The sequence below is a fragment of the Schistocerca cancellata genome, chromosome 7 (assembly GCF_023864275.1).
Source record: "Schistocerca cancellata isolate TAMUIC-IGC-003103 chromosome 7, iqSchCanc2.1, whole genome shotgun sequence".
NCBI classification, from domain to species: domain Eukaryota; kingdom Metazoa; phylum Arthropoda; class Insecta; order Orthoptera; family Acrididae; genus Schistocerca; species Schistocerca cancellata.
Window position 1 is genome coordinate 102,274,857 of NC_064632.1, and position 14,441 is coordinate 102,289,297.

Consider the following 14,441-nt stretch of genomic DNA (forward strand, 5'->3'; position numbering starts at 1 on the left):
CCCAAGAAATCCCAGGTCATACTTATGTCGCATCCAAAGTTAATCAGTCGGTACTTTCGCGAAACAGTCCCTCAAATACTCCTCAATGGTACCCAACTACCATACCAAAAAACAGTAAAAGACCTTGGAATAATCTTGGATGAACACCTAAACTGGGAAGAATAAACAGTCACAGCTTGCCGGAAATCGCTCTCCTCCCAACATGCAATTCAAAAATTTACAAAAATGTTTCCAACCCATGTTAAAGGGATGTCTGAGCAATCCTTTTGAAGAGCGTCACGGTTAACATTTTTTAGGTTTCTGTAGGTTATCAGGTGAGATTTTTCTTTGGTGGTATGCACTGAGTAATTTAAGAATATCACGTCATGAGCAGAGAGTCACGGAGCGGATGTCTGATTGGCGCGAATCATTTTATCTGGTCGCTTTGTTGCTATGTTGTATGGCTGTGTGGCGTGTGATGAGTTGGGTCCAGCGGTGCTAAACTCATATCATCATATCTCTGGAGTGAAACAGTCTTCTTAGTTTTTCTGCAGAGGGAGTTTTTAACTGTAAGCCGATGTTTGTGTCGCCGATAATGATTATGTGTTCATACTGTGTCACGCGCGAGGACAGGGCAGACTGGAAGGAGGACATGGCACCGACGTTTGGAGGTTTATAGACTACTCCAATTAGCATTTTTGGTAATTAAACCAGTTAAATGGTATAACAGTGAGGAAAAATTTGTTTTAAACCAAATAACTATAAAAAAACCTACTGAAGCATTCTTAAAGCACCATCAATGAAAATTTGTGTTTGATGTCTCGATTAGAAATAAAGAAAGTACGTTTTTCAGTCTTTTACAAAAGTCAGTCCCTAAGGGAGTGAAATAAGGGATAGAGATATTTAAATAAAATATGTCGTTGAATTAAAACATATTTAAAGCTAAGTGTATGAAAACTGGCATTTCCCTATGTTCCTATGGCCTTAATAAGTATGTATAATTTAGAAGGTCTGCAGTTTGTGAACAACATAAAAATTCTGTTAAAGAACAACAAAAGAAATCTGTGCGGACCACACCTTCACGAGCGAAGCGGTGGACACTGAGCTACTTCTATATAACTTTGTTTCTGGCTAAACAAAACCTGACATTTCGTCGAAACGATGAAGAACAAGGCTTTTCAAATAAAGGTAATTTCATAGAGCTAGTCATGCTTCTCCCTCCGACGCGAGGGTCCGTGCAACCCATGACATAACACCTCAAACCGCTCGGCCACTCCGCGCGGCTTTCCTACAACATCGTCATTGTTTTTCATATCTGGCACCAGCAGACTTCTTTTATTTCCCCTGGCTTAAAATAGCCAGCAGCCATGAAAGGCTTACGCTTCGCAGACATTGCGGATATCCAAAATGCCTGACCACGGCGCTCTGAGTGATTCCACAACAAGCGTTTGCTGACACTTTCCAACAGCTTCACAGCCGACGTCATAAGTGTGTTGTGACTAATGGTGTTTATTTTGAAGGTCGCGACAGGTATTTTGTTTGTAACTCTTGTTCTGTTTGTTTTCTCAGACCATTCGTCGAACTTTCCAGACACATATCATTTGTCCATCTGTTTGAAATTATCATCACATATGTATTCCACCTTGCACACACATAAGTTTCTGCTTACGTCATGACAAATAGCAGCAAGTCATTCTATAAAATAAAGTCAAAACTTAAAACAAAGAAGCGTTTTCAAACATTAAAATTTGAAAGCATCATAAGCTGGACGATAATTTGTAATGTCATATAATAACATATATGTAATATGATTGGACATTGTCTGGGAACTTATTTGCAACACTTATAACGTCCCATTTCACAATATACGAGTACTCGACTAAAATTCGGTGACAGATTCTCTTGCGCTCTTTTAGCCTGCCTGTGTATTTCATTTCCTCAAATACATCCGTAACACTTCCCTTCTTAATTTTATTTAGTATGTGTACGGATTTGCTGGTCTCTGAAGTAGTGTGGCTCATCTCTTTCAAATGTGTTGCCCATGTGAATTTATTGCTCTCAGTTGGCCTAGTACGCTCTCTGAATCTGGTGTTAAAATTGCGGCCGGCCGGAGTGACCGAATGGTTCTAGGCGCTACAGTCTGGAACCGCGCGGCCGCTACGGTCGCAGGTTCGAATCCTGCCTCGGGCATGGGTGTGTGTGATGTCCTTAGGTTAGTTAGGCTTAAGTAGTTTTGAGTTCTAGGGGACTGATGACCTCAGAAGTTAAGTCCCATAGTGCTCAGAGCCATTTTAAAATTGCGCCCAGCCTGATCTATATTAAATTTCTGGCATCCATCACAGCTGATTTTATAAATCCCAAACCTTGACAAGGGGTCCACTTGCTCGCTTGTGTGATGTGTCACCACCTTCAACATATGTTCAGTTGGTCGGTTGGTTGATCTGGGTGATAGGGGACCACACAGCGAGGTCATAGGTCCCATCGGTTTAGGAAAGGATGGGGAAGGAAGACGGCCGTGCCCTTTCAAAGGAACCATCCTGGCATTTGCCTGAAGTGATTTAGGGAAATCACAACCTAAATCAGGATGGCTGCACGTGGGTTTGACATATGTTCAGTACGAAAGCTGATATATACACTTTTCCTTCATGAAAAACGTGAATGCTTCTGTCCGAGATTTTAGCGGTATACGATATCCAGGGATATTTGGTTCAAATGGCTCTGAGCACTATGGGACTTAACATCTATGGTTACCAGTCCCCTAGAACTTAGAACTACTTAAACCTAACTAACCTAAGGACAGCACACAACACCCAGCCATCACGAGGCAGAGAAAATCCCTGACCCCGCCGGGAATCGAACCCGGGAACCCGGGCGTGGGAAGTGAGAACGCTACCGCACGACCACGAGATGCGGGCAAAGGGGTATTTGGTTTTTGTTGACTACTTCAACTTCTATATAAGGGGTAATTTCCGTGTCTGTTGTCCATCCACCTTTCCTTAAAGATACCCAAATGGATCTTACAATCCATAATAAGTTGTGTCACCTAAAAATGTACTAAGCGTATACTTTTACCCCAGGTGGCATCGTGTTGTAAGAAATTCACTACAGAGCAATGATGTAGATAAAGAATTGGAAATTTTGCAGCAGGTAGCTCGAAACAACAATTAATAGATACAAAATCGCACACATTGCCCGTCTGTGATCGGGAAAAGCCGGCCGACTCCGCGCCACTCCTAAATGTTTACGCTCGTTGCACACCCCTAGCTATAAAACAATATTGTGTGACGTAACGATGAGTAACCATTGTGGATCTAGCTTTTTTACGTGTGCGGTGTTGTGCGTAGTGATCATTGACATTATTTACAAAAATGAGCGAAGAAAATGTACCTGGCCCTTCTAGCAACTCACCATCAACTTTCAAGTTATTAATCCATTATATTTTCGCTTCTTTTTAAGATATAAACTGGTTCCCCTTGGAGAACAAGGCGTCGCTTGTCTCAGCAGCCAGTGAGCTACGAGGCAGTCCAAGCTTTCGCTCGCAGCATCCTCCACTCTGGGGACAAGTTAAAGTGTGCGATCTGCAGAATGTGCTCAGAGAAGGCAAAGAAAATACAACACGGCATATTCTGAATGGAATGATTTCGAGTGCAATTACCTCCATAATTCCATCGCTGTTACGGATTTTAATCGCGTAGGCAGCATCTAGAGAACGTCTAGATAAGCAGAGACGTGTGATTCCGGCAACAGACTCCACTCGAGTGCGTACATAATAGAAAATACATTAAACTGTTTAATGCATAATCTGGCACACAGTTTTCAACTGCATCTCGCACACAACCTAACATGTTTCGCTAATATGATTCCCTGTAACTTATTCAGGCTAAGGCTCCTGTGATACAATTCATCTATAGATGAAACGTCCATTTGATTGTTTACCATCTAATTAAACATAATTTAGTAGTCTTTAACGGAAGAAGTCAATTTCAACGAAATTCCATAGAATTCTGTGGAAACTAATTACACTATTATGGAAACAAAATAATGTACCACAGAGCATTTATGTATGCATTTCTTCGCCCACGATATGTGACAGTTTGTATCATCGACGATTCACTTACGATCGTTTATTATCACAATCATAATTCAAATCGAAAAAATTCAGTGTTCTATTATTTATTACGAAATTCGTTTCTGATCATATACAAACATAATTATGAGAACGCACGTCTTTTTTTTATGCGCATCATGAAGTGTTGGAGTGTTGCTTCTAGAAATTACTACTAATTTCATGTATGCACAAAGTGCTTATATAATGATGACACAGTTATTGAGGATTCTACATGATTTACCTTTCCTCGTGTCAGTATGACTTTTAAAGCGACGTCTGATCCATTACAATTTTGTTACCGCAACATGCTCATGAAAGAGTATTCTGAACCTTTTGGATGCCTGTTGTTGGCAATTTTTGTAACAAACAAATAATAATTATTCTGTCTCTTTTAATTTTTCTGCAATTGATTCCAGCACTCTGAGTAAAAATGACGCTTATAGAAAAGGTACGTCTTTCACATAAGCTTTAAAAGCTGTGTGCGGCGGTACGCATTCGTCGTAATATGCCTGGCACTTCTTTAAGCAATGGCACAAACTCATTTCATTTCACAAAAATAAATAAAAATAAAATAAATTTTATCATATTTAATACAATCAACATTGTTGTTGTTGTTGTTGTTGTGGTCTTCAGTCCTGAGACTGGTTTGATGCAGCTCTCCATGCTACACTACCCTGTGCAAGCTTCTTCATCTCCCAGTACCTAATGCAACCTACATCCTTCTGAATCTTCTTAGTGTATTCATCTTTTGGTCTCTCTCTACGATTTATACCCTCCACGCTGTCCTCCTGTACTAAGTTGGTGATCCCTTGATGCCTAAGAACATGTCCTACCAACCGATTCCTTCTTCTAGTCAAGTTGTGCCACAAACTCCTCTTCTCCCCAATTCTATTGAATACCTCCTCATTAGTTATGTGATCTACCCATCTAATCTTGAGCATTCTTCTGTAGCACCACATTTCGAAAGGTTCTATTCACGTCTTGTCCAAACTACTTATCGTCCACGTTTCACTTCCATACATGGATACACTCCATAAAAATACTTTCAGAAACGACTTGCTGACACTTAAATCTATACTCGATGTTAACAAATTTCTCTTCTTCAGGAACGCTTTCCTTGCCATTGCCAGTCTACATTTTATGTCCTCTCTACTTCGACAATCATCAGTTATTTTGCTCCCCAAATAGCAAAAGTCATTTACTACTTTCAGTGTCTCATTTCCTAATCTAATTCCCTCAGCATCACCCGACTTAATTCGACTACATTCCATTATCCTCGTTTTGCTTTTGTTGAGCCGGCCGCAGTGGCCGTGCGGTTAAAGGCGCTGCAGTCTGGAACTGCAAGACCGCTACGGTTGCAGGTTCGAATCCTGCCTCGGGCATGGATGTTTGTGATGTCCTTAGGTTAGTTGGGTTTAACTAGTTCTAAGTTCTAGGGGACTAATGACCTCAGCAGTTGAGTCCCATAGTGCTCAGAGCCATTTGAACCATTTTTTGCTTTTGTTGATGTTCATTTTATATCCTCCTTTCAAGACACTGTCCATTCCGTTCAACTGCTCTTCCAAGTCCTTTGCGGTCTCTGACAGAATTATAATGTCATCGGCGAACCTCACAGTTTTTATTTCTTCTCCATGGATTTTAATACCTACTCCGAATTATTCTTTTGTTTGCTTTACTGCTTGCTCAATATACTGATTGAATAACATTGGGGAGAGGCTACAGCCCTGCCTCACTCCCTTCCCAACCATTGCTTCCCTTTCGTATCCCTCACCTCTTATAACTGCCATCTGGTTTCTGTACAAATTATAAATAGCCTTTCGCTCCCTGTATTTTACCCCTGCCACCTTCAGAATTTGAAAGAGAGTATTCCAGTCAACATTGTCAAAAGCTTTCTCTAAACCTACAAATGGTAGAAACGTAGGTTTGACTTTCTTTAATCTATTTTCTTAGATAAGTCGTAGGATCAGTATTGCCTCACGTGTTCCAATATTTCTATGGAATCCAAACTGATCTTCCTCGAGGTTGGCTTCTACCAATTTTTCCTATCGTCTGTAAAGAATTCGCGTTATTATTTTGCAGCTGTGACTTATTAAACTGATAGTTCGGTAATTTTCACACGTGTCAACACCTGCTTTCTTTGGGATTGGAATTATTATATTCTTCTTGAAGTCTGAGGGTATTTCGCTGTCACATACATTTTGCTCACCAGATGGTAGAGTTTTCTCAGGACTGGCTCTCCCAAGGCTGTTAGTAGTTCTAATGGAATGTTGTTTACTCCCGGGGCCTTGTTTCGACTTAGGCCTTTCAGTGCTCTGTCACACTCTTTACGCAGTCTCATATCTGCCATTTCATCTTCATCTACATCCTCTTCCATTTCCATAATATTGTCCTCAAGTACATCGCCCCTGTATAGACCCTCTATATACTCCTTCCACCTTTTTGCTTTCCCTTCTTTGCTTAGAACTGTGTTTCCATCTGAGCTCTTGATATTCATACAAGTGGCTCTCTTTTCTCCAAAGGTCTCTTTAATTTTCCTGTAGGGAGTATCTATCTTGCCCCTAGTGAGATAAGCCTCTACATCCTTACATTTCTCCTCTAGCCATCTCTGATTAGCCATTTTGCACTTCCTGTCGATCTCATTTTTGAGACGTTATAACACCCACGATATATATATATTTTTATTAAGAGTGGAATATGAACATGTGGATAATATTCATTCAATTATGTAATTATTTCTTAAAAAGATCATAATTATGCAAAACAGAGACAATATTTGCCTCAAATTCTTTGTTAATCTATGTTATTCTTTTCTTTTGTTTTGTACCCTTTTGTCGCCTTCTTCTGATGTACATCGCCGATGCAAGACGGCAATCAATTTGAGGTGTGTTAAATGAAAAACATTTAATGTAGTATTATTGTACTTTTATGTTCATTTGCTGGTAAAAACAAATAGAGCCAACTATTTATGATTAATTATTGAGCATTCACTTCCTCTTTTAATTATAATTTTGTATTAATTGTTTTATCATAGCTGCAAGAAGCGCAGCCATAGTTAGTTGCGATTGTGTAGCAACATCGTCTGTACTTCTAGTTGAAAGTAGCATGGGTTTGTGTTAAACTAATTTGCAAAACAATTTAATAATTTTTTTTATTGGTGGCATCAATTTAAATGATTCACTATTTATTGGGAAAAGGAAAATCTTAATTAAAAAAGAAATCCTCTATCTTTTGTTGGCCGACATCTTAACTTTTATTACAGCGGCCAATTTAAATTACGTGAAAGTGCAAACAATATTCCGATGTGTAAGAAATAAATGTGCACCGGAGGTACTGAACTCTATTTATAAAAGAAAAAAAATTAATCGAATCAGACTGCATTTTCTAAGAACAGTGCTGATGGTATTTATTGTTGAACAAGATTTCATTGCTGTTGTATGAGGCCAAAATTAAACTACGGACGAATCGCGGAGAAAATTTTTTTTGGTAGCATACGTCAGTGTTGTGTGCGGGTGGTATTCTGTGGTTCCTTTTTATGATCAATTTACTAAGAATAATTAAATCCATCGAAAACAAAAAAATTATCAAAGCTCTGATGTACGATCTGTAATTTTAGTGATATGAACACAGATTACAGTCAACATTATTTGACTACGTCAGGTGGAATTCTTGTGCAATTTAAACAAAATAATTATCCGGGAGAAGCTGTAGTTTGAATAATGCATTATACTTGTGTATAATATTGTCAGTATCATTTACAAAATCAAATCAATGCAACTGCTAGAAAAAAATAATAAACAGGGTGAATTCAAACCGCAGAATACCATAGAGTATCGTATCATCCATATTCATTGCACTTGTCCATGTTGATGATACACACAAACCGCCACAACGTTTGTATTCCTTTTTGCCTGCTTCATTTACTGCGTTTTTATATTTTGTCCTCTGACCTTTGATCAATTAAATTCAATATTTCTTCTGTTACCCAAGGATTTCTATTAGCCCTCGTCTGTGTTGCCTACTTGATCCTCTGCTGCCTTCACTACTTTATCCCTCAAAGCTACCTATTCTTCTTCTACTGCATTTCTTTCCCCCATTCCTGTTAATTGTTCCCTTATGCTCTCCCTGAAACTCTCTACAACCTCTGGTTTAGTCAGTTTATCCAGGTCCCATCTCCTTAAATTTCCACCTTTTTGCAGTTTCTTCAGTTTTAATCTACAGTTCATAACCAATAGATTGTGGTCAGAGTCCACATCTGCCCCTGGAAATGTCTTACATTTTAAGACCTGGTTCCTGAATCTCTGTCATACCATTATATAATCTATCTGATACCTTGTAGTATCTCCAGGATTCTTCCATGTATACAACCTTCTTTCATGGTTCTTGAACCAAGTCTTAGCTATAATTAAGTTATGCTCTGTGCAAAATTCTACCAGGCGGCTTCCCCTTTCTTTTCTTACTCCTAATCCATATTCACCTACTACGTTTCCTCCTCTTCCTTTTCCTACTAGCGAATTCCAGTCACTCATGACTATTAAATTTTCGTCTCCCTTCACTATCTGAATAATTTCTTTTATCTCATCATATATTTCATCAATTTCTTCGTCATCTGCAGAGCTAGTTGGCATATAAACTTGTACTACTGCAGTAGGCGTGCGCTTCGTGTCTATCTTGGCCGCAATAATGCGTTCACTATGTAGTAGCTTACCCGCATTCCAATTTTTTATTCATTATTAAACCTACTCCTGCATTACCCCTATTTGATTTTGTATTTATAGCCCTTTATTCACCTGACCAAAATACTTGTTCCTCCTGCCACCGAACTTCACTAATTCCCACTATATCTAACTCTAACCTATCCATTTCCCTTGTTAAATTTTCTAACCTACCTGCCCGATTAAGGGATCTAAAATTCCACACACCGATCCGTAGAACGCCAGTTTTCTTTCACCTAATAACGACGTCCGCTTGAGTAGTCCCCGCCCGGAGATCCGAATGGAGGACTATTTTACCTCCGGAATATAATATTTTACCCAAGAGGACGCCATCATCATTTATCCATACAGTAAAGCTGCATGCCGTAAAGCTGCATGCCATACAGTAAAGCTGCATGCCCTCGGGAGACATTGAAGAAAGAAAGATAGTCATAGAAAGACATCTAGCTGTCACCATAATTTTTGATTAGACGTTCAGTAAAATACTATTTCTGGCATCATCGAAATCGATACATCTGCATCTACGTGGATACTCTGCAAACCACATTCAAGTGCTTGAGAGAGTGTTCATCGAGCCACCTTCACAATATTCCAATCTCGTATAGCGCGCGGAAAGAACGAGCACCTATATTTTACCGTACGTGCACTGATTTCTCATATTTTATCGTGGTGATCGTTTCTCCCTATGTAGATCGGTGTCAACAAAATATTTTTTTATTTGGAGGAGAAAGTTGGTGACGCCTTTCTTTTAATGATGTCCATTCCAAATCCTGTATCGTTTCAGTAACACTCTCTTCTATATTTCGAGGTAATACAAAACGTGCTGCCCTTCTTTGAACTTTATCATTGTACTCCGTCAGTCCTATCTGGTAAGGACCCCACAACGCGCAGCAGTATTCTAAAAGGGGACGGACAAGCGTAATGTAGGCAGCCCCCTTATTAGATCTGTTACATTTTCTAAGTCTCCTGCCAATAAAACGCAGTCTTCGGTTGGCCTTCCCCTCAACATTTTCTATGTGTTCCTTCCAATTTAAGTTGTTCGTAATTGTAATACCTAGGTATTTAGTTGAATTTATGGCTTTCATATTGGACCCATTTATCGTGTAACCGAAGCGTAACGAATTCCTTTTAGCACTCATGTGGTTGACCTCGCACTTTTCGTTATTTACGTTCACCTGCCAATTTTCGCACCATGTAGATATCTTTTTTAAATCGTTTTGCAATTTGTTTTGATCTTCTGATGACTTTATTAGTCGAAAAACGACAGCATCATCTGCAAACCACCGAAGACGGCTGCTCAGATTGTCTCCCAAATCGTTTATTTAGATAAGGAACAGCAAAGAGCCTATAACACTACCTTGGGGAACGCCAGAAATCACTTGTGTTTTACTCGATGACTTTCCGTCAATTACTTCTAACTGTGACCTCTCTGACAGGAAATCACATGTCCAGTCACATAACTGAGACGATATTACATAAGCACGAAATTTCACTACAAGCCGCTTGTGTGGTACAGTGTCGAAAGCCTTCCGGAACTACATGAATACGGAATCGATCTGAAATCCCTTGTCAATAGCACTCAACACCTCATGCGAATAAAGAGCTAGTTGTGTTTCACAAGAACGGTGTCTTCTAAACCCATGTTGACTGTGTGTCAATACACCGTTTTCTTCGGGGTCATTAATAGTGTTCGAACACAATTCATGTTCCAAAATCCTGATGCATATCGACGTTAATGATATGGGCCTATAATGAAGTGGATTACTCCTACTGCCTTTCTTAAATATTGGTGTGACATGTGCAACTTTGCAGTCTTTGGGTACGGATCTTTCGCCGAGCGAACGATTGTATATGATTGTTAAGTATGGAGCTAATGCATTATCATGCTCCGAAAGAAACCTAGTTGGTATACTGTCTGTACCAGAAGACTTGCTTTTATTAAGTGATTTAAGTTGCATCACTACTCCGGGGATATTTACTTCTACGTTATTCATGTTGGCAGCTGTTCTCGATTCGAATTCTGGAATATTTACTTCGTCTTCTTTTGTGAAGGCATTTCGGAAGGCTGTGCTTAGTAACTCTGCTTTGTCAGCACTGTCTTCAATAATATCTCCTTTGCTATCGAGCAGAGAAGGCATTGGTTGTTTCTTTACGTTAACATACTTTACATACGAACAGAATCTCTTGGGATTTTCTGCCAGGTTTCGAGACAAGATTTCGTTGTGGAAACTGTTATACGCATCTCGCATTGAAGTCCGCGCTAAATTTCCAGTTTTTGTAAATGTTCGCCAATCTTGGGGATTTTGCGTCTGTTTAACTTTGGCAAGCTTGTTTCGTTGTTTCTGCAACGGTGTTCTGACCCGTTTTGTGTACCAAGGAGGATTAGCTCCGTCGTTTGTTAAGTTATTTGGTATAAATCTCTCAATTTCGCCGATACTACTTCTTTGAATTCAAACCACTTGTGGTCCACACTTATATTTAGAAGGAGTGGAGATTGTGCAAGAGGAAGGCTTCAAGTGAAATTTTATCTGCTTTTTTGAACAGGTATATTTTTCGTTTATTTTTGGAGGGTTTGGGAGTTACAATATTCAGTCTCGGTACGACAACCCTGTGTTCTCTAATGCCTGTATCCGTTTTGATGCTCGTTAATTGTTCAGGATTATTTGTTGCTAAGAGGTCATGTGTGTTTTCACAACCGTTTACTATGAGCCTGGGCTACTCTAAATAATTTTCAGAGAATGCGTTTAGCACAATTTCGGATGATGTTTTATGCTTGCCTCCGGAATGAAACATATATTTTCGCCAACATATCGAGGGCAAATTAAAGTCACGACCAGCTATAACCGTATGAGTCGGATACGTGTTCGAAATCAAACTTTAGCAACTGTAACAACTGAATTGGGTGGTCGCTAAAGGGATCCAAATATTATTTTATTCCGGTTGCCAACAATGACCTCTGCCCATAATAATTCACAGGAAGTATCTACTTCAATTTCGCGGCAAGATAAACTACTTTTAACAGCAACAAACACGCCATCGCCAACCGTGTTTAGCCTACTCTTTCGGAACACCTTTAGCTTCTTCGCAAAAATTTCGGCTGAGCTTTCAGTGCTTATAACGATCTGAGCGTCAGTGCTTTCTATTAGCACTTGGAGCTCTGTTACTTTCCCAACACAGCTACGACAGTTTACAACTGTTATACCGATGGTTCCTGTGTCCACGTTCTTCCTGTGTTCGGCCTGCACCCTTTGTGACTGAAATCACCCACTAACCTAAAAAATCGCCCACTTCACGCCACGCAGTCCCTGCTCTCTTCTGATCCAAACTCTTCTGATAGTGAAGCCCTTTCTTTACAACAAACATGTCCATTCCACAGAAAAATGTTAATCAGCAGATATTAATACAAATATCATCATCATCATTATCATCATCATCGTCGTCGTCGTCGTCGTCACTAACAACCAGTAGCAGCACTGGATATGCTCTCGTTCTGTGATTATACAGACTGATCGGATTATCGATGATTTGGGTTTCCTAAATCTCTAATGCACTGGTGCTTATTACGAAACACTTTAAGGGGCACCCTATTCACTTCAGTCCTAATAACATCTAGGTGCATTACAGATTGAAACATCTAAACGTTATGTACCATTGTTTCCATGAATTTTCACTTATCACTCTATCCTTCACAGCGACGCCACTCAGGTAACGTGCAGAATCTCATCTAAGAGCCGTTTATTTTGCTTTATCATTTCCGCCAAGACTCCAACACAGACTTCGATGTACAAGATCCTGATGTGACACTGTGAGACGTGTATTGCTTTTTTCCTATGTCTCTACGTTTTCCAAATTACCACACACGGTATCCAAATCCAATAAACCCTGCTGAAGCAAACATTGTGACAAACCGCTTACTAGCATATTGGCGGACCTTTAGAAAGCGAAACAGCAATGAATGTGGGTGGCAGGGGTTCGACGAGTCGCTTGTACGTTTCTAGATGTATCTGTGACGCATCTCCCGTAAAGTACGACCCGCTGGTTGTTGACGCGGAGCTGGTGTCCGATAGCTCGTTGTATGTGTTCCATAAGGTTCAGATCAGGCAAATTATGTGATCAAGACGTCTTCACGAATTCACTATCATGCTTCTCAAACCACTGTAAAACGATTCTGATGTTGTGACAGGGATATTTATCCTGTTGGGAGATGCAAGCACCGTTGTGGAAGGTTTCAAGCATGAAGGGAATCATATGGTTTGCAATAATATTCACCAAGTCCACACCTGTCATGTTGCCTTTGACTATCGCCGCAGCTCCCATGGATGCTCCTGTAAATGTTCTCCATAGCATAATATTGCCTTCACTGTCCTGGGTCAATGGTGTGGTTCGTGGTTCGTGAATACTTTCACGGTGATAACGGCAGGCGTGACTATTGACCTGGTGTAGCAAGTAAGGTACGAGACGCCACTGGGGATATATTTTACGAAATGAGCTTTTAATATGCAGTTAGTATCCCTTCTCGATATCCAAATCCCTCCATTACGTTTCAGATGTGTGGTAATGATGTGAGTGCAAGGAAACATAAGAGAAGAATGCCCCTGACATATGTATCGTAGTTGTGAGTCTTACAAGAGATTAATAAATACGATAGTAGCAGGGAAGACACATGTCTGCTAGAGTGAAACAGAAATTCAGAAACATTATGTATATGTAGTAGAACCCCGTGGTCTAGGGGTAGCGTCTTTGATCAGTAAACAAAAGTCCTCAACCATGGGTTCGAAACCTGCCACAGCTTAAACTTTAATAATAAGCACAGCGACCGAAGGCTTCCGGCATAAGAAGCCACCCTCATTCTGACAACGGTCTTCTCAAAGAGAGCGAAGGAGCGGACACAGGTTCGGGACACTCTCTTGTCCTTGGCGTGAGAAACTACCCCTAAAGCCGGAAGACTCGGCAATAATCGACGGCATATGGATGCAGAAGGCAATGGAAACCACTGCATTAAAGACACATAACATGTAACTACAGGACATGTGGCCTGTAATTGAAAAAGTGTCATCATGATCTCTCCATTGACAAAAGATTCCGAAATAGTCCCCCATTCTGACCTCTGGGAGGGGACTGCCAAGGGGGAGGTGTCCATGAGAAAAAGATTGAGTAACCAGCGAAAGGACAGCATTCTACGATTCAGAACGTGGAATGTCAAAAGCTTGAAAGTGGTCGGGAAACTAGAAAATCTGAAAGGGAAATGCTCAGTCTAGATATAGGAGAAGTCAGTGAAGTGAAATGGAAAGCCGACAAAGATTTTTGTTCAGATGGGTATAGCGTAACATCAACAGTAATCGTAATGAACGTGTAGGTAGGGCACAGAGTGAGTTTCTGTGAGTAGTTCAGTGATAGGGTTGTTCTTTTCAGAATCGACAGCAAGCCAGCGCAGGCAACAATAGTTCAGCTATATATGCTGACGTCGCAGGCTGAAGATGAAGCGATAGTGAAAGTATATGAGGATATTAAAAGGGTAATACAGCACGTAAAGGGAGATGAAAATCTAATAGTCATGGGGGACTTGAATTCAGTTACTGGGGAAGGAGTATTAAAAGGTTACCGGAGAATATGGGCTTGGGACAAGGAATGAGAGAGGAGAA